Source organism: Podarcis gaigeae (assembly GCF_964106915.1).
Source record: "Podarcis gaigeae genome assembly, chromosome: 11".
Classification (NCBI taxonomy): domain Eukaryota; kingdom Metazoa; phylum Chordata; class Lepidosauria; order Squamata; family Lacertidae; genus Podarcis; species Podarcis gaigeae.
Genome location: NC_139687.1, coordinates 5,866,768 through 5,888,558, shown reverse-complemented (window position 1 = coordinate 5,888,558; position 21,791 = coordinate 5,866,768). Strand labels below are relative to the sequence as shown.

Here is a 21,791-nt window from a genome sequence, read left to right as displayed (position 1 = left end):
ACTGCCTTGCTGAGTGAGAAAAGTATCAGGTCAAAAGAGTGCCAGTCTTTGGGCTGCATATTGCTTTCATTTTGTCCAGTTGGTGGATGGAGAAATGTTTTGCTTGAAGCTCTCAGTGTTTCATTCAACCAAGCATTAAGGAGGCGCTCAACAACTTTTTCCATAACAGTTTATTACATCTTTAAATAATTTGTATTGGATGTACAGAGTAGTTTGTCTGAGCTTTCCTTCAGCAACTAGCTGGCTGGGGATTCCAGGTTTCAGTCATCTGTCTTCCATTAAGTATTTTAATATTGTGGGAAATTAACTTTTAAATCAATAGTCAGAATGAAAAAGAAGAATAATCCCTGTAGCCAGAGCAGAAGATGTCAGTATCTAATTTGTCATCTTCTTCTTCAACCTCCTCCATTTGGTTTTGATTTAGCTCTAGACCACAGAAACCAAAGTCAGCATCCTTGCACAGGAGCTGTTTCAAATTATGCACAGCAAGTTTTTAAGCACATTAGCAACAAGAACAAGCTGTCCTTATACTAACTGGCCCTGCTTTGTTCTTGATTGTGGAAAATCTCACTTTAACTGCCATCTAATTTGCTGCAGATTGCTACCGCACCAGCAGCTGCCTTGGCATACGATGAAACGTAATCAGAAACACAACTTTCCCCACTTATTATTAATGGTTCCAAGTGCAACAACAATAGCTGCAGAGGTTTGGGGTAAATGATCTTACCAACGATCTCAGGAGCCCAGCTTATTTTGCCCAATACAGTCCTTTAATACATGTAAAAAAAAAACACCCTGTTGGGATTTTTTAAGAATCATAAATAAGCAGGTGTTTTAACCCCAATCCAAGCACCAACACTGAAGAGGATGGCATCACTTTTCTAGCCCTGGTCAGTGACCACAAAACACACTTGGATCAAATTGCTCCGAGGGCTCAAATAGATCTGAAACTGATTTAGGCATGAACAAATACCTTACAGTATAAGAAGAACCTGCTTTGCCCAGTGGGGCCCAGGAGTTACCTACTCAGAACTCAAAATAGATGTGCAAGGCCTGCAAGGAGCTGTGTTAATACAGGAATACAGAAGTAGAGCAACATTTGAGAGGAAAGTAGCTCAGTGCATATGTGGAAGTGAGTTAGTTATCCATGTTAAGTAGCATGCGTATCCTGCTCAACATAGCTCAGTCGGTAAAGCATGAGACTTTCAGGGTGGTGGGTTCATGCCCCACATTGGGCAAAAGGTTCCTGCAGGGCAGGGGGTTGGACTAGATGACGCTCATGGTCCGTTCCAAGTCTATGATTCTATGAAACACTTTGCCAACAATTAATGAGAAAACAGTTGTTTATGTGGGAAGAGGAAGCAAAGAGGCAGGAGAAGGTGGTGTAAGGAGGAGCAATGCAGAAAGGAGACTAGGGTATGGAGAACATGAGCGTTGCAGCACATAGGAGGCACAGCACAACATTTTGTTGTAGGTCCAATTTCTAAAATACAGGTAGCTCGCGTCTTATGTACATGTAACTTGTGTACATTCAGCTTTACGTGCTTGGCAAACAAGTTTTTTAAAACATTACATAGGGAGCAGAAAGGAGGTAGGCATCCAGGAAAAAAGACTCTGGTAATCTCACCCACCATTGAACCCAGTGTATTTTGACTATACACAATCATGGCTTTAGGCATTATATCCGGAAAATAACCCATGTAAGCTGAGAGTTACCTGTATACAGGTGCCATCCACTGCTCTTGTTCCATGAGGATTTATGCTTGCACAAAGGAACTTTCCCCCTCCCCATATATGCTCCAAAGGGCTGGGAGAAACCCCAGAACAGATTTAGAGGTGGGAGGGAGAAGAGGAGAGATGGGGAAAGTTGCATTGTGCTAGTAGAAATGAGTGACAAAATGAGTGATTTAGTGCTACATTTGATACAAGCCATTAGTACATTATATTAAACCAAAAACTATTTCTTTTCTGATTTTTCAAAAAAAATTTAAAGCACTAGAACTTAGTATGAAACATATTAACTGCTACTTATATACTTTTTCTAAACTATTGGAATAATTGGCAGCTTCAGTGATGGGATAATGGATGAGGGAAATTTGGTGACTACTGTAGAGGAAGAAATTTACACTAAACAAAAAAAAGATTTAGGTCTTCTCAAACAGTTGAGGGTTTGTCATTTTTGGAACAATGGCAATGCTTAGTTCTATTTTGGTAGGAAATAACTGCAAGACAATGTAAGACAGGAAGTACTGGCTGTTGTTTAAGTATTACTGGATGGCAATTGTTCGTTTCTATGTTCTATGTAATTGTTGATACAATTTGAAGCAGAAATAGCAGTGCAGGGATTTCTATATTATTAGCTTGCCAATATTAAATGCATATCCACAAACTTGTTTTCTGCAAAAAAATCTTTCCAAGATTTTGTAATAAGTGTCCAGCTTAAACTATCACCTTGAGTTTTACTCCTTGGTTCTGTATTGGTTTTTATTGTACTGGACAGGAAACAGCAACATTGTTCTCCTCTGTGGAGCCTGGGAAAGATCTTTCAGGGCAAGCCGTACGGAGAAAGTTGTTTATGCAGGTGGCATGACGTTGGACACGACCTGTTTTGCCATAAAGCTACTCCAAAAAGAACTCTGTCCAAATGTAAAATTAAGGCTACAGTTCTGACTGTACTTAATTGGGATTTAAATGTTGCTGAAATTAATACAAGTTGCTTCCAACTAAATATGGTTAGGATCAGGCAGTACTTTTCTTTAGAAGGAAAGAGGCCCACTGCATATTCTAACACAACTAAATTTACTGCAGCTGCACTCAGTTTGAAATTGAAACAGAATATAGCCACACACATACCCTCAAAACCTTGTTTGTACATAAAATATACAGGTTGTATGAAGACATTTTCTTACAAAAGCACATTTCCCATGGTTTGCAAGGAATGAGGATTTTATGACTGTTGATATATATTCAGTCATCACAATCACTGCACAGAATTCAGCTCACTAAGTGCATTGGTCTCGGTGGTTTTAGTTATACCTACAGTAACTCCATCTAGATTATAATCAATGGCAGAGATCCAAAGAGTTGCTTGAGGTCAGCTAGGACATGCCCAGTAGAATTATGGATTCCCCAATCCCCTTTGAATGGCAACTTTTGAAAGTTTCAAAAGCAGTTTGCTTTATGTCATAGAGCTTGTTCAAGAAACCATAAGGGCATTCAGATTTTGTTTTGTGAATCTTTGGATTTTGGCCAATACCTTATAATACGCAATTATGTATGAAATTGCCTGTTACCCAACCAAAATCTGAGCAAGGTATTTAAAAACATTTTAGAAACCATTTTGTATGTGTGTATGCTTTCTGACAAGCACTAAGATGGAATTGTATATTATTTTGTGGAAGCCCGTAATGTAACTTGCAATCCCACTTTGGTTTTGGAATAATAATTTGTGGCTCTTTCAGCATACTTCTCCAACAGACAAGGGAAACCACATATGATTCTTGGAACTTCATGGTTTTTTCTCTTGATCCTCCCAACAGTTCCCAGAATAGCTCTATATGTCCATAAGTTTTACCAGGGAGGGTAAATGCCAGCTTTAGTGGGATGAGGCTATTTTCAGCAGAAGATTCACACACACCTGCAACTGAGGAGGCCACTTCATGCATCTGATAAAGTGGACTGCAGCCCACAAAAGCTTAACGCCGTAATCAATTTGGTGCAGTACCACAAAATTCTTTGCCTTTGCAGCTAGAAACTACCTTCCTCTGGAAAATGTCTTTATCTTCTGCTTCCATTCCCAATGCTGTCATCCAAATAAGCAAGGGATAATTGCAGTCTTGAGTCAAAACAGATCCCATATGAGCAAAATAAACCCCTTGTGCAGATGCATACTGGATTTCCCCCCCTACCAAATTATATACAAGGAGTACCATATCAGCACCAATTTGTAGTTTCATGTCAATGCAACATCCTGCTATGGAAAGCTAGCTAGACAATTAGGAACATTATAGGAAGATAACTTACGCCAGTGGTTCCCAAACTCCCATCCACCATGGACCACTTGAAAATTGTCAAGAGTCTTGGAGGGCCAAGACTTCATGATTTTTCTGCCTGTTGTAGCAATTGTAATGGGTAAATGCTGTATGGTTTTTAATTATATATTTAGTGCTTCTTTTATTTTTTAATATTGTAATTTTTTGCTTTACAATTTGAATTCCATAAAATACAATATTGAACACAATCATGAATAAATACCATACAAGAAATAAAAGAAGCAATAAAAATTAAGAGAAGCCCTGAAAAAATCAACATGAACATTTAATATCCTGAGCCCACTGTTGACAGCCACTGTTCTTAACAGGCAAACCATGAAACCCACAGTTTTGGAACTCTGGCCTTATGCCAAGTCAGACCAAAGAACCACCTAGCTTGTTCATGTCTGCACTGATAGGCAGCAAATCTCTGTGGTTTCAGAAGAGAGGTTTTTCCCCACCATCCCTGTCTGGAGAAACCAACCTTTGGTGTGTGAGACTTTACCACAAAGCTATGGGTCTTTTCCAAAGGAAATTGATAACTGCTTACCAAACTAATTTTACACTAGGGATTATAGGCAATAATCCTCATAAACTTCATTAGTGGTCTGTAGCTGATCATTATGTGCTGAGGTAAGAGAGGGGAAGAGATCAGGGTCCTCTTCCCTCCTGAAGACTAATCCTCTTCAACAAGATTCTCAGGGTGCACTTATTATATATTATATTAAACTCATCTACTCAATACTTTGTTGTTGTCTTCAGGGTTACACAATAGAAATGGAACTCTTACAATTTCTGTGTTTAAGTCTTCAGCTCCAGTCAGCACAGCCATTCTGGTTTGGTCTTATGGGAGTTGTAGTCCAAAACATCTGGAGAGCACTAGGTTACAAAAAGCTGCTCTATAATATACTCCCATGGAAGTATATGTTGCTGAAAGAATTGGCTTAGCCATTGACTGATAAACAGGCAATTAACTGAGAGGTCCACACAAACCCTATTGTGTATATCCCTAACTACCACCACCCCACTGTAATTGTGTCGGTTCTGTGAAGTGCTCTTAAATAATAATAATAATAATAATAATAATAATAATTTATCATTTATACCCCGCCCATATGGCTGGGTCCCCCCAGCCACTCTGGGCGGCTTCCAACAAAACACTAAAATACAATAACCTATTAAACATTAAAAGCTTCCCTAAACAGGGCTGCCTTTAAAAGTTTGATAGTTATTTTTCTCTTTGACATCTTATGTGTATGATGCGGCCAGGATTCCCCCCACCCCCAATAGAAGTGCCCATATGCATGTATCTACTTGCATATAGCCCCTTCATGGATCACTGCCTTGCCATGGCGAAGGGGCTTGAAGAACTCAGAGAAGCTATGAACTATGCCGAGCAGGGCACCCAAGATGAACAGGTCATAGTGGAGAGTTTTGACCAAACGTGATCCACCTGGAGGAGGAACGGGCAAGCCACTCCAGTATCCCTGCCAAGAAAACTCCATGGACAAAGACAACAGGCATATAAAAGTTATGACGCTGGAAGATGAGCCCCTCAGGTCGGAAGGCGTCCAACATGCTACTGAGGAAGAGCGGAGGGCAAGTACAAGTAGATCCAGAGCTGATGAAGCAGCTGGGCCAAAGCCGAAAGGACGCTCAGTTGCGGATATGCCTGGAAGCGAAAGGAAAGTCCAATGCTGTAAAGAAAAATATTGCATAGGAACCTGGAATGTAAGAACCATGAACCTGGGTAAGTTGGAGGTGGTCAAAAATGAGATCGCAAGAATAAATATTGACATCCTGGGCATCAGTGAACTAAAATGGACGGGAATGGGTGAATTCAGTTCGGATGACCATCGTATCTACTACTGTGGGCAAGAAACCCGTAAAAGAAATGGAGTGGCCCTCATAGTCAACAAAAGAGTGGCAAAGGCTGTACTGGGATGCAATCTCAAAAATGATAGAATGATCTCGATACGAATCCAAGGCAGACCTTTTAACATCACAGTAATCCAAGTTTATGCACCAACTACTGGTGCTGAAGAAACTGAAATTGACCAATTCTATGAAGACTTACAACACCTTATAGAAGTGACACCAAAGAAGGATGTTCTTCTCATCATAGGGGATTGGAATGCTAAAGTAGGGAGGCAAGAGATAAAAGGAACAACTGGCACATTTGGCCTTGGAGATCAAAACGAAGCAGGGCAAAGGCTAATAGAGTTCTGTCAAGAGAACAAGCTGGTCATCACAAACACGCTTTTCCAACAACACAAAAGACGACTCTACACATGGACATCACCAGATGGGCAGCATTGAAATCAGATTGATTATATTCTCTGCAGCCAAAGATGGAGAAGCTCTATACAGTCAGCAGAAACAAGACCTGGAGCTGACTGTGGCTCAGATCATCAGCTTCTTATAGCAAAATTCAAGCTTAAACTGAAGAAAGTAGGAAAAACCACTGGGCCGGTAAGATACAATCTAAGTCAAATCCCTTATGAATTCACAGTGAAAGTGAGGAACAGGTTTAAGGATTTAGATTTGGTGGACAGAGTGCCTGAAGATCTATGGATGGAGGCTCGTAAATTATACAGGAGGCAGCAACGAAAACCATCCCAATGAAAAGGAAATGCAAGAAAGCAAAGTGGCTGTCCAATGAGGCCTTACAAATAGCAGGGGAGAGAAGGCAAGCAAAATGCGAGGGAGATGGTGAAAGATACAGGAAATTGAATGCAGATTTCCAAAGAATAGCAAGGAGAGAAAAGAAGACCTTCTTAAACGAGCAATGCAAAGAAATAGAAGAAAGCAATAGAATGGGAAGAACCAGAGATCTGTTCAAGAAAATTGGAGATATGAAAGGAACATTTCGTACAAAGATTTCCATAATAAAGAACAAAAGTGGAAAGGACCTAACAGAAGCAGAAGACATCAAGAAGAGGTGGCAAGAATACACAGAGGAATTATACCAGAAAGAAATGGATGTCCCGTATACCCCAGGTAGTGGGGTTGCTGACCTTGAGCCAGACATCCTGGAGAGTGAAGTCAAATGGGCCTTAGAAAGCACTGCAAATAACAAGGCCAGTGGAAGTGATGGTATTCCAGCTGAACTATTTAAAATTTTAAAAGATGATGCTATTAAGGTGCTACACTCAATATGCCAGCAAGTTTGGAAAACTCAGCAGTGGCCAGAAGATTGGAGAAGGTCAGTCTACATCCCAATCCCAAAGAAGGGCAGTGCCAAAGAATGCTCCAACTACCGCACAATTGCACTCACTTCACACGCTAGCAAGGTTATGCTTAAAATTCTACAAGGAAGGCTCAAGCAGTATGTGGAGCGAGAACTCCCAGAAGTGCAAGCTGGATTTAGAAGAGGCAGAGGAACCAGAGACCAAATTGCAAACATGCGCTGGATTATGGAGAAAGCTAGAGAGTTCCAGAAAGACATCTACTTCTGCTTCATTGACTATGCAAAAGCCTTTGACTGTGTCGACCACGGCAAACTATGGCAAGTTCTTAAAGAAATGGGAGTGCCAGATCACCTCATCTGTCTCCTGAGAAATCTCTATGTGGGACAAGAAGCTACAGTTAGAACTGGATATAGAACAACTGATTGGTTCAAAATTGGGAAAGGAGTACGACAAGGCTGTATTTTGTCTCCCTGCTTACTTAACTTATATGCAGAATTCATCATGCGAAAGGCTGGGCTGGATAAATCCCTAGCCGGAATTAAGATTGCCGGAAGAAATATCAACAACCTCAGATATGCAGATGACACAACCTTGATGGCAGAAAGTGAGGAGGAATTAAAGAACCTTTTAATGAGGGTGAAAGAGGAGAGCGCAAAATATGGTCTGAAGCTCAACATCAAAAAAACGAAGATCATGGCCACTGGTCCCATCACCTCCTGGCAAATAGAAGGGGAAGAAATGGAGGTAGTGAGAGATTTCACTTTCTTGGGCTCAATGATCACTGCAGATGGTGACAGCAGCCACGAAATTAAAAGACGCCTGCTTCTTGGGAGAAGAGCAATGACAGGCCTAGACAGCATCTTGAGAAGTAGAGACATCACCTTGCCAACAAAGGTTTGTATAGTTAAAGCTATGGTTTTCCCAGTAGTGATGTATGGAAGTGAGAGCCATAAAGAAGGCTGATCGCCGAAGAATTGATGCTTTTGAATTATGGTGCTGGAAGAGACTCTTGAGAGTCCCATGGACTGCAAGAAGATCAAACCTCTCCATACTGAAGGAAATCAACCCTGAGTGCTCACTGGAAGGACAGATTGTGAAGCTGAGGCTCCAGTACTTTGGCCACCTCATGAGAAGAGAAGACTCCCTGGAGAAGACCCTGATGTTGGGAAAGATGGAGGGCACAAGGAGAAGGGGGCGACAGAGGACGAGATGGTTGGATAGTGTTTTCGAGGTTACCAGCATGAGTTTGACCAAACTGCGGGAGGCAGTGGAGGACAGAGGTGCCTGGCGTTCTCTGGTCCATGGGGTCAAGAAGAGTCGGACACGACTAAACGACTAAACAACAACAACTTGCATATAGAGCCACTTCACATGCCCAATGAACCCAAATCCAGCAGAAATAATTGAAAATATGTATTTGTTTGTTTGTTTGTTGTTGTTGTTGTTTAATCATTTAGTTGTGTCCGACTCTTCATGACCCCATGAACCAGAGCACTCCAGGCACTTCTGTCTTCCACTGCCTCCCGCAGTTTGGTCAAACTCATGCTGGTAGCTTTAAGAACGCTATCCAACCATCTCGTCCTCTGTCGTCCCCTTCTCCTTGTGCCCTCCATCTTTCCCAACATCAGGGTCTTTTCCAGGGAGTCTTCTCTTCTCATGAGGTGGCCAAAGTATTGAAGCCTCAGCTTCAGGATCTGTCCTTCCAGTCAGCATTCAGGGCTGCTTTCCTTCAGAATGGATAAGTTTGATCTTCTTGCAGTCCATGGGACTCTCAAGAGTCTCCTCCAGACCATAATTCAAAAGCATCAATTCTTCAGTGATCAGCCTTCTTTATGGTCCACCTCTCACTTTCATACATCACTATTGGGAAAACCATAGGTTTAACTATATAGACCTTTGTTGGCATGTATTTATTAGTGTGCCACAATACCTCAAGGACTACCTCTCCCCAAATAAACTGAACCATAGCCTGTGATCATAATCTGAGGCCCTTCTTCATGGGCCTCCTCCATGTAAGGTCCGGAGGGTGGCAAAAATGAGAATGGGCCTTTTCTGCAGTGGCTCCCTGTTTGGGGAATGCTCTCCCTGGGGAGGGTTCCCTGGCATCTTCATTATACATCTTTAGGAGCCAGGCAAAAATGTTCTTCCTCAGCCAGGCCTTTGGCTGATTAATATTCTACGGCCTTTTAAAAGTGTTTATGGAAGAGGGGTTTTTTGTTTTTCCCAGGTTTAAATATTTGTTTTTTGCTTTTATCCTGTATTTTTATCCTGTGAACCGCCCTGAGATCTTTGAATGAATGGAAGTATATAAATTATTATTATTACTAGCAGACTGTGGATCATGAAGCCAGGAGAGATTTCTCAATCCAGTACCTGCTTTGCCCAAGTGCTAAGGACTTTGTGTGCATGCTTATTTCCACCTGCCCTTATATACTAGGAGGAAAGGAGCAAATCTTAAGTTCTACCTTGACTGCATGCATTCCAGCATTGGCTGTCGCTGCCTGTGGATAAGTTCAGCAAACCATCTACAGTCCAGGCAAGCAAAGACGAATGCAATGTAACCTACAGCAACCCTACACTGGATAAATGTGGAAGCACCTCTGTACAAACAGGAATATCAATTTATATAAGTGACAATGAGTAATTGTGTAGAGCAGGCATGGCCAAACTTGGCCCTCTAGCTGTTTTGGGAATACAACTCCCATCATCCCTAGCTAACAGGACCAGTGGTCAGGGATGATGGGAATTGTAGTCCCAAAACAGCTGGAGGCCAAGTTTGGCCAGGCCTGGTGCAGAGCATGACACTAGTTGCACGCAACCACGTATTGTGTTTGATCATTTCTGGATCCAGGCTATTGTCTTCCAGGGTTATTTAAACAATATGAGGATTAATGTATTCAACATTACAGTGTCGCATGTGCAGGCCTACTCAAAAGTAAGTCCCATTAACTTCAAACCGCCAGCTCAGTTTGACTAGATTTACAGCCTTAATGCTTAAATATAAAGCTAGCAGAATCTCTAAGAATGCTGCTCTCTCTCTCATGGTTTCACTCTTGTAAGATTTTTCTGTAGGTATATGAGGAAATGCTCCCCCCCTTTTTTTGCCAGAGCTTTTAGTACAAATAAAGGTGCGATGGTCTATTCAGCTTGGGAAATGAAATTTCTCAGCATCAGTTGATGGGGCCCAAAGGTAAAATAGAAAGAAAGCTGTGTTTCATAGTTGTTCACGATAAACAACATAAATTATTATGATTAAAATGATAATTGCTGCATTACTGTGGGGAGTAGGGGAAGCTTTAGAAGTCAGCTTGGGGGAAAAAACACGATGAATAAATATGCAGCCATTCCAAGAAAACAGTATTTGTATAAATGTAGCATTAGGGTACAAATAATATGTACTGCAGGGGAGAACTTTGTTTTAATTTTCTATTTTGAACAAGTGGCACACTCAATAAACCAGTCAGCAAATTTGCTTTGCTGCTGTCGTTGTCAGGATACTGTAACAAGCAGATGGAGAGTTTAATGTAATTTGGTTAACTAATTTTAGCAGGTTTGGCTTTGAGCATTAACTTATTTTTACATTCTGTTTCTGCTATATTTTCAGGAGGTTGGCGTACATGAATAAAAATGAGAAGCTCTGCACACACTACAGCTGGTTTGATAATGCTGTTGGTGGTACACCATATAAGTCCAGTTGGAAAATTACCTTTCTGTTCCACAAAGAAACTTCTGCCTTGATTTCTGTTTGTGCAAGACTCAGAGGTTACAGCAAGACATCTTTGGTGCTGAAAAGGTTCAAAATAATTTGAAGTATGTACACGCTCTTCGGTGTGCACACAAATTACATAATTTCCATTAATTTCCAGAACTGAAATGAATGGAAATGAACTAATTTCAGTGTATCTACTCTGGGCATCAAATTAAGTTTAATACAAACCACAGACCTTCCATGGGCTAAAAAGCAAAATGGTTTGGGGGCAGGTTATTTGAAGAACTGCTTGCAGCAATATGAACCTGTCTGCGCCTTAAGGTCAGCCTCACTCAGAGGCCCTGTACACAGCCCAGAATGAAGATCCATGATATTGTCAGGCACTAGAGGCAGGGTCTTCTTGTTGGTGGCCTCATATTTGTGGAACGTATGTAAATATTTGGCTCCATCATTAACGGCTTGAAAGTTAATTATTTTTATCTGTGTTTAGCTGTGCTGTCAAGCTGAGACTCATTACTGAGTACTCAACTTGCTGCTGGTTTAAATGGGTTTCTGCATCAATGTTTCACTCTGGTTTTATATTGGTTCCTTTTTGCTTAATTGTTTTACATTGCTTTTTATATTTATTTTTTTAGTTGTGTTATTTTATTCCTCTAATTTGTAGGCCATGCTTCATCACTTCAACATCAGGTCTCTGTGTTCCAGTGGAACCCTGTTTGTGCTGAGGTTCCCAGTTGTGCAAAGTGCTCCTAAGCACATCCAACTGTACAGGTTCAGGGCCTTACTAAATGTGTGCAAGCTGGAGCATAGCTAATGGTCATGTGTATATCAGGCATGCGCAGTCCCTTTCCCCGTTAGTGAGCTGTTCTAGATCGTCACAATCCCAGGCTAATTAGTAGTATAGTACTGTTTGGGATTTAGATACTGGGTGGCCAGTGTCACAAATAGAGAATTTTCAACACCGGAAGGGAGGACAAAGGTGGGCATTGATTTATATAACATTTGCATATGGTGATTTTAGATTTGTGCTGAAAATCTTCAAATGATTACTATTGAAAGACAATAATCCCACCATATTGGGAAGACACCTGATGATTTATGGGCCTGCTCAAGTTTGCTGAACAGTTGCTGGTAACCATTGATGGGAGATAAACATTTTAAGGAAATAAAATATCACACCACAACTCTTGAGTAACTGATGTTGTTTGTATATAAGTAATTCTTTTAATTGCTTCTATATATGCAGCGATTTTCAATTGTTTTTATATATGCAACTGTTTTACTTTTTATTGTATTGTGAAATTGCTTTGGGATGCTCCATGGGAAGTGATTCATAAAATGAAATGAATAATAATATAATATGGAGAAAATACTAGCAGTGAAAACTTTGCAATTTCTTCATCCTGCCCCCACCCCGAACATGGAATTACAAGTAGCAATGAGTAACAATGGACCATTGGGTCACGGTTCTGGAGGCGCGGTGGTAAACAGCTTTTACATGCTATGCCACCACTTTGTTAATGTACCATACATTTTGCCCCAGAAAGGCTGGCTAATTATTTTAAAGGACGATACTAGAAGTCAAGGTCTAATAGATATGGCAATTGAACTCTGCCAGACTTGCAAGATGCATTATTGATTATGCATGCACCCAGGATCTTCCAGTCTGCACATCAGTGAGCGTTTGTACTAAGTAACCTAACAACAGCTTCACATCTCTGCCGAATCCATTTAAAGCAGAAGCCGCTTATTCCAGCAATTAAAAATTTAGGTCATAGGGTTACCAAGATGAAAGGTATTTATTTAGTGCAGTGCTTTAAGACCTCTATTAAATATGGCATTCTCACAGTGACCCCTAGATTTAATTCATTAGCTAAGATAAGATCAGGACATTTTTATAGGACAATGTTTTCCCCACACATCAGTGTGCTAGATATTATGAACAAAAAAAAAATGGAATAGCAAAAGAAATAAAGTGCTATTAGCAGCTTTCGAGCTGGGAAAAATGCCAGATTAGAGGGCACTAATGTCAATGGTTTATAAAAGAAAGAAGCCTCTACATTCATGTAAGCTATCTGTAACTTAATTTTATTAGAAATTCTTCCACTCAGGCTAAAGGATTCTCTGGCTAGGGAAGTGGTGGCACTAAAAAGAATCTCTGTAGCCATTAAATATCAGCATGCTCTACCATTGCACTGGTGTTGATCCATCACATTTTGAAACTGTTCCAAGAAATGTCACTTTTTTAGGAAGAAAGGTATTTCTAAGAAGGAGCTACCTCTGCCAGTGAGTGAATGATTCTGCTGAAAATGCTTTTCCTGGAAGATGCCACTCCTCTTCCCAAACTGCTTAAATTACTAATCACTTTGACTTCCTCAGCTGTAATTTTTCCATTGCACCTCCCTATTATTGCCATTTATCCTAGACCACAATGCATTTAACTATAGACAATTCACCTATGGTTTGATTCTGTGAGCTACGGTAACCTGTACAGCAGAAAATGTTTCCTTGGCTTCTCTTTCTTGGCCAAGATTTGCTCCTTAGCCAAGACATTCTGGGACAAGCTGATGATACTGATCAACATTAGCATTATTTTATGGTACTGCAGCCTATTTCTTGCTCATCAGTAAGGATGAGAGAATCTGCCCATTTTGGTTTTTCTCTGTTTCTCATCTTTCCAATCTTAAGGTCAGTTCTCCACATTTTCACATCAGTTTGCAATTTTTAAAAAAGTCCTCATGAAAATTCACCAGGATATTAATATGAGTTTCTTATGTTTTGTATGTTATTTGGTCTAATTATACATTTTTGCAAAGGAATTTCCCGTAATATAATGCATTTTTGTATGTTGTTTTCACTAATTTATGCATTTTTATGCCAACTTTATCCCTGTATATGCATTTTTGTAGACAAAATGCTAGAAAAGTGCATTGAAAAATTCGGAGAAGTGCAAATTTTAAAGGATTACTGTTTTAGTTCTCGTATTGTTTGGGGAAATGTGAATTAGGTAGACTGTTCTTTAAAGGCAAACATGAGTCACATGGTGCAGGTCCCAACATGTAGTAATGCTACTAGTTCTAGCCCTTTAGCGCTTGGTTTTTTTGGTCTCATTTTATTTATTTTATTGTCCTTGCACTGTTGTGATTTTCATGTGAACCAACCATGTGCTATAATAACTATGGCATATTGTTATGAGTGGGAGTGAGTCTGTGGGAATGAAGTTTGATCCTCCATTTTATTGTCAACAACTGGATAGCCACCTAGCAGGAGGGTTCTTTCCCTGAAACCTTCATTTTTCAAAATGGAGCTGGAGGGATATCGGTGATTTCTTCCTTCCTTGTTTGGGCAATGTGTGTCCCCTTTAAAATGCATCCTATTCTGCACAGTTCTGTATGGTCATACATCACACATTGAAAATACTGCCTGCTCTGCAAATTGTGGTGAGTCGCGATTAATGTGCAACAGTCTTTGACCATGCATCATCTAGCTGGTGCAGTTGCAAAAAGTGAGTAAAAGAACACTGTAACACACCACTCTCTGTCCAACTCCAACCAATACCCTACTATTAAGTACAAGGCAGAGATTTCAATTAGCTTTATTTAATGTGTATTTACTATATAATAGTTATGTGTTCAGTTTTAAGGAAAAAGGGGGTGAAGGCACACTAACCTGCAAATGACTGCGCAGGTGGGCATATGTTCACTTAAATCAAAGAAAGGAATTGACCATTCAAACATCCCCCCACCAGCATCCCAATTTGCAACTAATTGCAGGGATGTGTAGCACAGCATTGCAAGATCAAGAAAGATAAGACAACACATATGATTTAAGAACCTCCCACTCTTTACTGCATTTCCCAATGGCTTGCAGTATGAAACTGCATTATAAACAAGGAGATATAGCAGGCATAGGCAAACTCGGCCCTCCAGATGTTTTGAGACTTCAACTCCCATCATCCCTGACCACTGGCCTGTTAGCTAAGGATGATGGGAGTCGTAGTCCCAAAATATCTGGAGGGCCGAGTTTGCCTATGCCTGAGATACAGTCTTGTAGCTCCCCGAAGCGGCGATTGCATTTGAGGAAAATACCAGCACAGCAATGTCTCACAAATGAAGGAGGCTTTGGTGTGGCTTGCACCATAGTCTATAGCTCATTCTCAGTGGTGTCCATGTTTAGGACATTTTGAATTTTGTTCAGTGAAAGCCAGTGCAGATGATCCTCTCATGCAATCAAATAATGTGTGAGAGGGGCCCATCTCCCACCAACACACCAGACACTCATGTTCCCCACCACCCATGCAGTCAATGCACATGAGAAGGGGCTCTATCCACATACCTGACTGGCTCAGGATCCCCTCTGTGTGGAAGAGCTTTGCACATGTGCATTACTATACATGTGGAGACCCTTCTCATGCACACCAAATGGATGAACTGTGGGAGGGTGTGGCTGCGAGACACATCAGTGATACGGGCTGTGTTAAGCCATATGGTCCCATAATTTTTTACCTCTTCATGTGTCCTTTATAATAGCAACAATTAAATTACTCTAATGAATTGACTCCTATGTGTGAGACTCTGTAAATCTCCTTTAGCTGAAGGAAATCACCAGATTGGCTTCATTTAGGTATAACACTAAACTATGGCTTTGCAATATGTGAATGAGCCTCAGGCATGTCAACTGGCCTCATTATACCCCAAACCAGACAAACTGTGGTCAGTCTCAATTATGGTTTAGGGATGCAAGCCAGCTTCAAACTATGGTTTGTCTTGGCTTATTTTCTTAAACCATAGTGAATATTAACAACAGTTCCGGCTTGGGTCAAAATAATAACTTGTGGTTAAATTGAAAGCTTCCAGTTGACTCCTCACAGCTATGCTGGAAAAGAAAGTCCGTTTTTACTGAATTTCAGACTGTGAGACTCAATGATATTTGATGTAGATCTGCACATACTTACACTTTGCAGTTTTATGGACCTCACTGTAAGCTGCTGGAGACGTTCCATGGCTGACATAGCATAGAATGAGCACATAACTATTCATTTCTGGCAAAACCTCAGCTGGTTGTCACTATTTTAGTGCAGCATCTGAATCAGAAATTTAAATAATTTCAGTATGAACTATATTGGGGCAGGAGTAAATAATATTCTTGTTTATGAATCTGGGCCATCATCAGCTGTAATTTTATTCTGCTTTTCATACCTTGCCCAAGACCCATCTTGAATCTACTGTAATAGCAAGACAGGAATCAGAGCATCAAAACATAGGCATCCCAGCATATTTGAGCAGGCTGGCTGAGGGTAAGAGCAGGAAAAACCAGAAAGGAAAACAGGCTTCAGAAATGACAGGCGTGATGTAATGCTGAAATTATAACGATTTGAAGTAGGCTCTGGGCGAATGAATCATGCACAGCACGTGTGTCGCAACTGTTGTGGTCGCATTTGCCCAGACTGAGGCTCCGTGTGAAAAGATGAGTTTCCCTAAGCTGCAAAGGGAGCTGAATGAATGGAAGCCAAAAAATCAGTTTGCCATTTAAGTTCAGGAAGTAAACTACAGTTTGCATAATGTATTAGCAAGCACTGCGATACATTAGCAAAAATGAAAAGTGAGTGGCTATATACTTCTGGGAGGGAAAGAAATATATTTGTTGCTAAACATGCTGCTTAAATTTCAGGTGCTAGGAGGATTCAGAGAATTCCCTTGTCAGCACTTATTCGTGCCAGTATCACACACTAAATTGTGCTCTGATCTTTCCACAAAGGACGGTTCCCGTCTTCCAAGTCTGGATGTGTAAGGGGTTTGCACCCTCACCCCCAATATTATTAAAAAGGATGTTGCATTTTAATATTCGTTTTAGGGGGAAAAAACAAAAATCCTTTCCACTTGGCACTTATTTTCTCCCCATTGTCAATAGTGCAGGCTTAGGATGATGCATTAACATTCATTTGAAAATTTGATTATGAACTATGAATTGAATACCATGAAGATCTGTGGACAAATCCCAGGCAAGGAGGTGCAAGGCTCAACTCACCATTCTCTCCCCCACCCACTGCTGAAGACAATTGTCTCAGCTTGCCTCATGAATGATCCAACCATGGTGGGCAGCAAGACCTGAATCACTATTGCAAAACGACTTTATACCAAGAAGAGACAGTTCCTAAGATGTGGCACGTGTAATTAGAGAAATGGAAAAGATGCACCAGGCATGGTGTGTGTGTGTGTGTGTGTGTGTGTGTGTGTGTGTGTGTACACCCACAGAGAGCTCTCATGCACACAAATGTATAATTTTATCTTAAATAGAGGAACAGATGCAGGCGGGCAGGCAGGCAACATTATGCTGTCAGTTTCTAAGTGATACATATTGAATTAATTTAATAGACAATAGTGTGTCCTAATGTTTGAAGCCAACAAAATTCTTTTCTGTCTCCCAAATGTTTGATAAAAACTTTTTTGTGGTTAATTTCTAGCTCTTGGCTGCATTTCCTGCTAATTTCAAACATATGTCATATACAAAATATGTTAATTTTCAAAGCTCAAATCTGGCAGGAGGTGATTGTAAAGCTGGCATAGCGAAGGCTGGGACAAACAAAGAGAAGAGCTGAAAGTTGGCAGGATTCATTAACATACTGTATCTTTTTCAACCATTTCCATATACAGGAATGATGATAGGAAGGTAAATGGCCTGTGATAAAATTTCAGTGCTCCAAACGAAAAGCTCCTTGAATTTATGCAGTTACTGCAATTTACTTTTACACTACAAAAACTTACAAGTAATCAAAAACACTGACATTTCTAACAACCTAATCTTGGCAGTAAACAGAGTTTTCCTTTTTAGTTGGAGAGGAACATGAGCAACCATTTTAATGAGTTTTCCAGAGATTGTGGGCAGTTTCTCACGCCACAAAGATACCCGAGTACAATGTCTATGTGTTTTGCGTTGGGTGTGAAGGGCATGGGCATGTGTAAACCACCTTTTTGAAAGCATGGAAATGTGAGCCAGTTCCTTTCCTAATTGCCACATATGTAGAATCTTAAAGAGATCTTATACAGTGGTACCTCAGGTTAAGAACTTAATTCGTTCTGGAGGTCCGTTCTTAACCTGAAACTGTTCTTAACCTGAAGGGCCACTTTAGCTAATGGGGCCTCCCGCTGCCACCACACAATTTCTGTTCTCATCCTGAAGCAAAGTTCTTAACTCGAGGTACTATTTCTGGGGAGTCTGTAACCTGAAGCATCTGTAACCTGAAGTGTCTGCAACCCGAGGTACCACTGTAGATGGTGTTACCACCACCCCACACTCAAGGTAGTCCTTGAGAAGGCAGCAACATATATGTAGTGCCAAAATGGCACTCTCTTGAAAAAGTGTGACTAAACACGTTGCCAATTCATGCCTGGGGTGGCCGTGCTTACCTAGGCCTGCTTTTTACCATTGGCGCAACTGAAAGTGAGAAATGTTTAAAGTCTTTTAATAGGGATCTCATTACTAATGTGCACGACACCACCTGAAAACTGCATCTTGTCAACAATTGTTTCATAAGTGACATGAAATGAGTTGCAGGAACTCTGCTTTGAACAGTCTTTCTCCACCTGGAATGCTCCATATATTTTGGACTCCCAGGTCCCCATTATTCCCACCCAGCATTGCCATTGGTCAGGATTGATGTCAGTCATAGTCCAGAAACACCAGGCGGTTTGGAAGGACACCAGACTGGGGAAAGCTGTCCTAAAATAACTTGGCTGTTATTATGCAAAGGGACAGTCAGTTGTCATCATTTTGAAACAATGTTCTGTGTGTTGACAGGCCAAGTAAAATGTATTCTTGATCTTCCCAGGGAACAAATTTTGAGTATACCAGTCGCTGCTACTTTTACAGAGAAAATATTAAGGTGTCTACTTTGTCTCCCATTATTGTAATAACATCTTCTTTTTTATGTCCCATCCTGTAACATACACACTTGGTTTTATGTCCTTAACATTGTTCACGTCCTTAATTGTCATGTTGCATCAGCACCTTAATCCTATTGGACATGGGAATACCAGTTACCATAGGAACAAATTCATTTTCAGTGAACGAGCAGTGACAAACAACAAGTTTTACTGCCTACCATTATGGCTTCCTCCAAATACAGATTGGCAAGTTTTCTCCTGATTCATGATTTATACTTTAGCCTTGCCAAGCCAAACAAAATAAGCCAAAATAGCTCAGGGGGATGGATGTTGGATATACTTTGCTGTCCAAGGCACCACAATAGATATTTTTTGGGGAACGGCCCAAATTTGAAAGGGTCTTGGCAAAGGTTCTCGTATTGTACTTTGTGTGAATGGTGCTAGATGAGTTTGAAACAGCCCAACAATTAGGTTTAGTGGGAATTAATCCACAGAATGTGTTGGCAGTCATTGGAAATGTGGACCTAATTCCAATTTCTTTTTTTATGCATATGCAAGGAAAGTGCATTTTAACAGGCTACACTCCTCATTCATCTAAGAAGCTACCAATGCCAAATGTATAGTTGCCAGACCACAGTTTCAAATATACAGGATATGGTGAGGGCAAAGCCTCTGATCAAGAGGGCCACACAATTTGTTGAGCATATGCAATTGAGTTTTTGAGTCATTGCTGACCAAAATAAGCCTAACTGACAGGCTATCTCAGGAGCTTGAGAAAGCAGCCTCCAATGGACAAGAACCAGTGGGGGCTGGTTCATAAGGGCAAATGGGGCACTGTGCACCAACCTCAGCCTGCCCTCAGCCTGTCCCCGCATGTCTGCCTTCTTACTTACAACCAATTGGGAGGTGGCTCTGCCTATCATTGGTTCTGCCTCCACCCACATTGGTCTCTCTGCCTTCTGCCCTGCCAGTCTCAGTGGGCACCAGCCACCATGGTCAAGAACCTGCAGCCAGAAAGCCGGAGAAAGTGTGTCCTTGCAAAGCCTGGGTCACAGCCAACATGTCTACATGTCTACAACCTCATGAAGCTGTAGTGTGTTTGGAAACAAAATGCTTTCATTATAGTTCACAAGATTATGATGTTAAGGAACAGTGGTGTGGAAATGTTAGACTCATGGTAAATCAGTGACTAGTAACCCAGCATCTGCCGGTTGCTTGGATTTTTCTACAAATTCTTGACTCGGATGACATTGATATGATCCAGCAAGCCATTCTTGGGAATCATTTAAAACAGATAATTTATGTCTTATCTGTTAAGAAATCCTGAGCAGGCACTCTTGTTTTGTTCATCTAAATGCATTGATGGACCACAGGACTCCAGGAAAAAAGGAGAGAAATCACAAGATTGATTTCAGAGCTCCCTGTTCTGGAATAAGGGGCAGCTCCTTAAATAAATAGAAAAATGTATTCTAGGTTTGTGTATTTGGATATATAAGAGCATCAGCTACTGTATGACCTGTTCATGATCCTTCCTTCTTTCTCTTTCTTTCTTTCTTTACATAATGACATTGTACAGCTTTACTGATCAAAGTCTTCATGCAACAACTACAGTAAAGCACTATTGCTGTTTGTTGCTACTGAACCAAACAACTGTTCCATAGTGTGTCTCAAAGTTGTTCCTTCCCAGGCCCAGTTTTCTGTGAGTGCAAAGTTCTGAGTTCTTGTGTCTGCAGTTAAGCAGACTAAAAAAGTATAGATTATAGTCATACCTTGGGATGAATATACTTCAGCTTAAATATTTTCGGATTGCGCTCTGCAGTGACCCAGAAGTAACAGAGTGCATTACTTCTGGGTTTCGCCGCTTGTGCATGCACAGACGCTCAAAATGACATCACGCACATGCGTGGAAGTGGCGAAACGCGACCCGTGCATGTGCAGATGTGCAGTCGCATCTTATGTTCGCTTCAGGATGCGAATGGGGCTCCGGAACGGATCCCGTTCGCATCCAGAGGTACCAATGTATTCTGTTTTGCCAGGGTATAACTTACCTTGCCAAGTGGGTCAGATGGCTAATAGCTAAATGTTGAATGAAGGCATGCAGACACCTGCAAATGCTCAATCACTATTTGCCCTCACTATCAGGAGGCTAATTGATTAAGATGAGAACAAATAAGATGAGAACAACTGAAATGAGAGGCAAAATAACAGGCAAGTGCTTGTGTTTAGCCTCAAGATTTCAAATAACTACCGGTATGTATCGAAAAATCAGTGCATCTTGAAATATTCTGAGTCTGGGAGGCACCAGCTGTCAGAGAAGTCCTTGCCTTCATATTGTTTGCATGTCAAGAGAGAGAAGAGAATTGCGGGGATTCTACTGAGTAAAAAGGTTACAGCAGTTAGTGTGTGTTATACGATGTGTTTCAGGCTTGAATAGCAACGAGAGAGGGCCCGGCCTTCTTGCATTTTGCTGCTCCCTTAGCTACTATTTTTTAGAAGGTTAAAGGTAAGGGTAAAGGTACCCCTGCCCGTATGGGCCAGTCTTGCCAGACTCTAGGCTTGTGCGCTCATCTCACTCTATAGGCCGGGAGCCAGCGCTGTCCGCAGACACTTCCGGGTCATGTGGCCAGCGTGACAAGCTGCATCTGGTGAGCCAGTGCAGCACACAGAACGCTGTTTACCTTCCCGCTGGTAAGCGGCCCCTATTTATCTACTTGCACCCGGAGGTGCTTTCGAACTGCTAGGTTGGCAGGCGCTGGGACCGAACGACGGGAGCGCACCCTGCAGCGGGGATTCGAACCGCCGGCCATGCGATAGGCAAGTCCTAGGTGCTGAGGTTTTACCCACAGCGCCACCCGCGTCCCGCGTCTTAACCTTTAGAAGGTTAAGACCCTTCTAACCTTGCCCCTTTCAATTTAAGCCAGCATTCACCAACCTAAAGATGTTGGACCACAACTCCCATCAGCCCCAGCCATCACAA

General features: G+C 41.2%; 1 long non-coding RNA gene across 2 annotated transcripts; it reads left to right on the top strand.

Annotated features, from left to right (window-relative positions):
• Positions 1-13,474, top strand: LOC310826869. 2 transcript variants are annotated; one of them, XR_014556048.1, is made up of 3 exons: positions 1-29; positions 10,827-11,032; positions 13,181-13,474. It is a non-coding gene; the product is annotated as an uncharacterized lncRNA (long non-coding RNA). The 2 variants fall into 2 exon arrangements; XR_014556049.1 differs by lacking the exon at positions 13,181-13,474 and adding an exon at positions 11,596-12,018.
• The last annotated feature ends 8,317 nt before the right edge of the window (positions 13,475-21,791 follow it).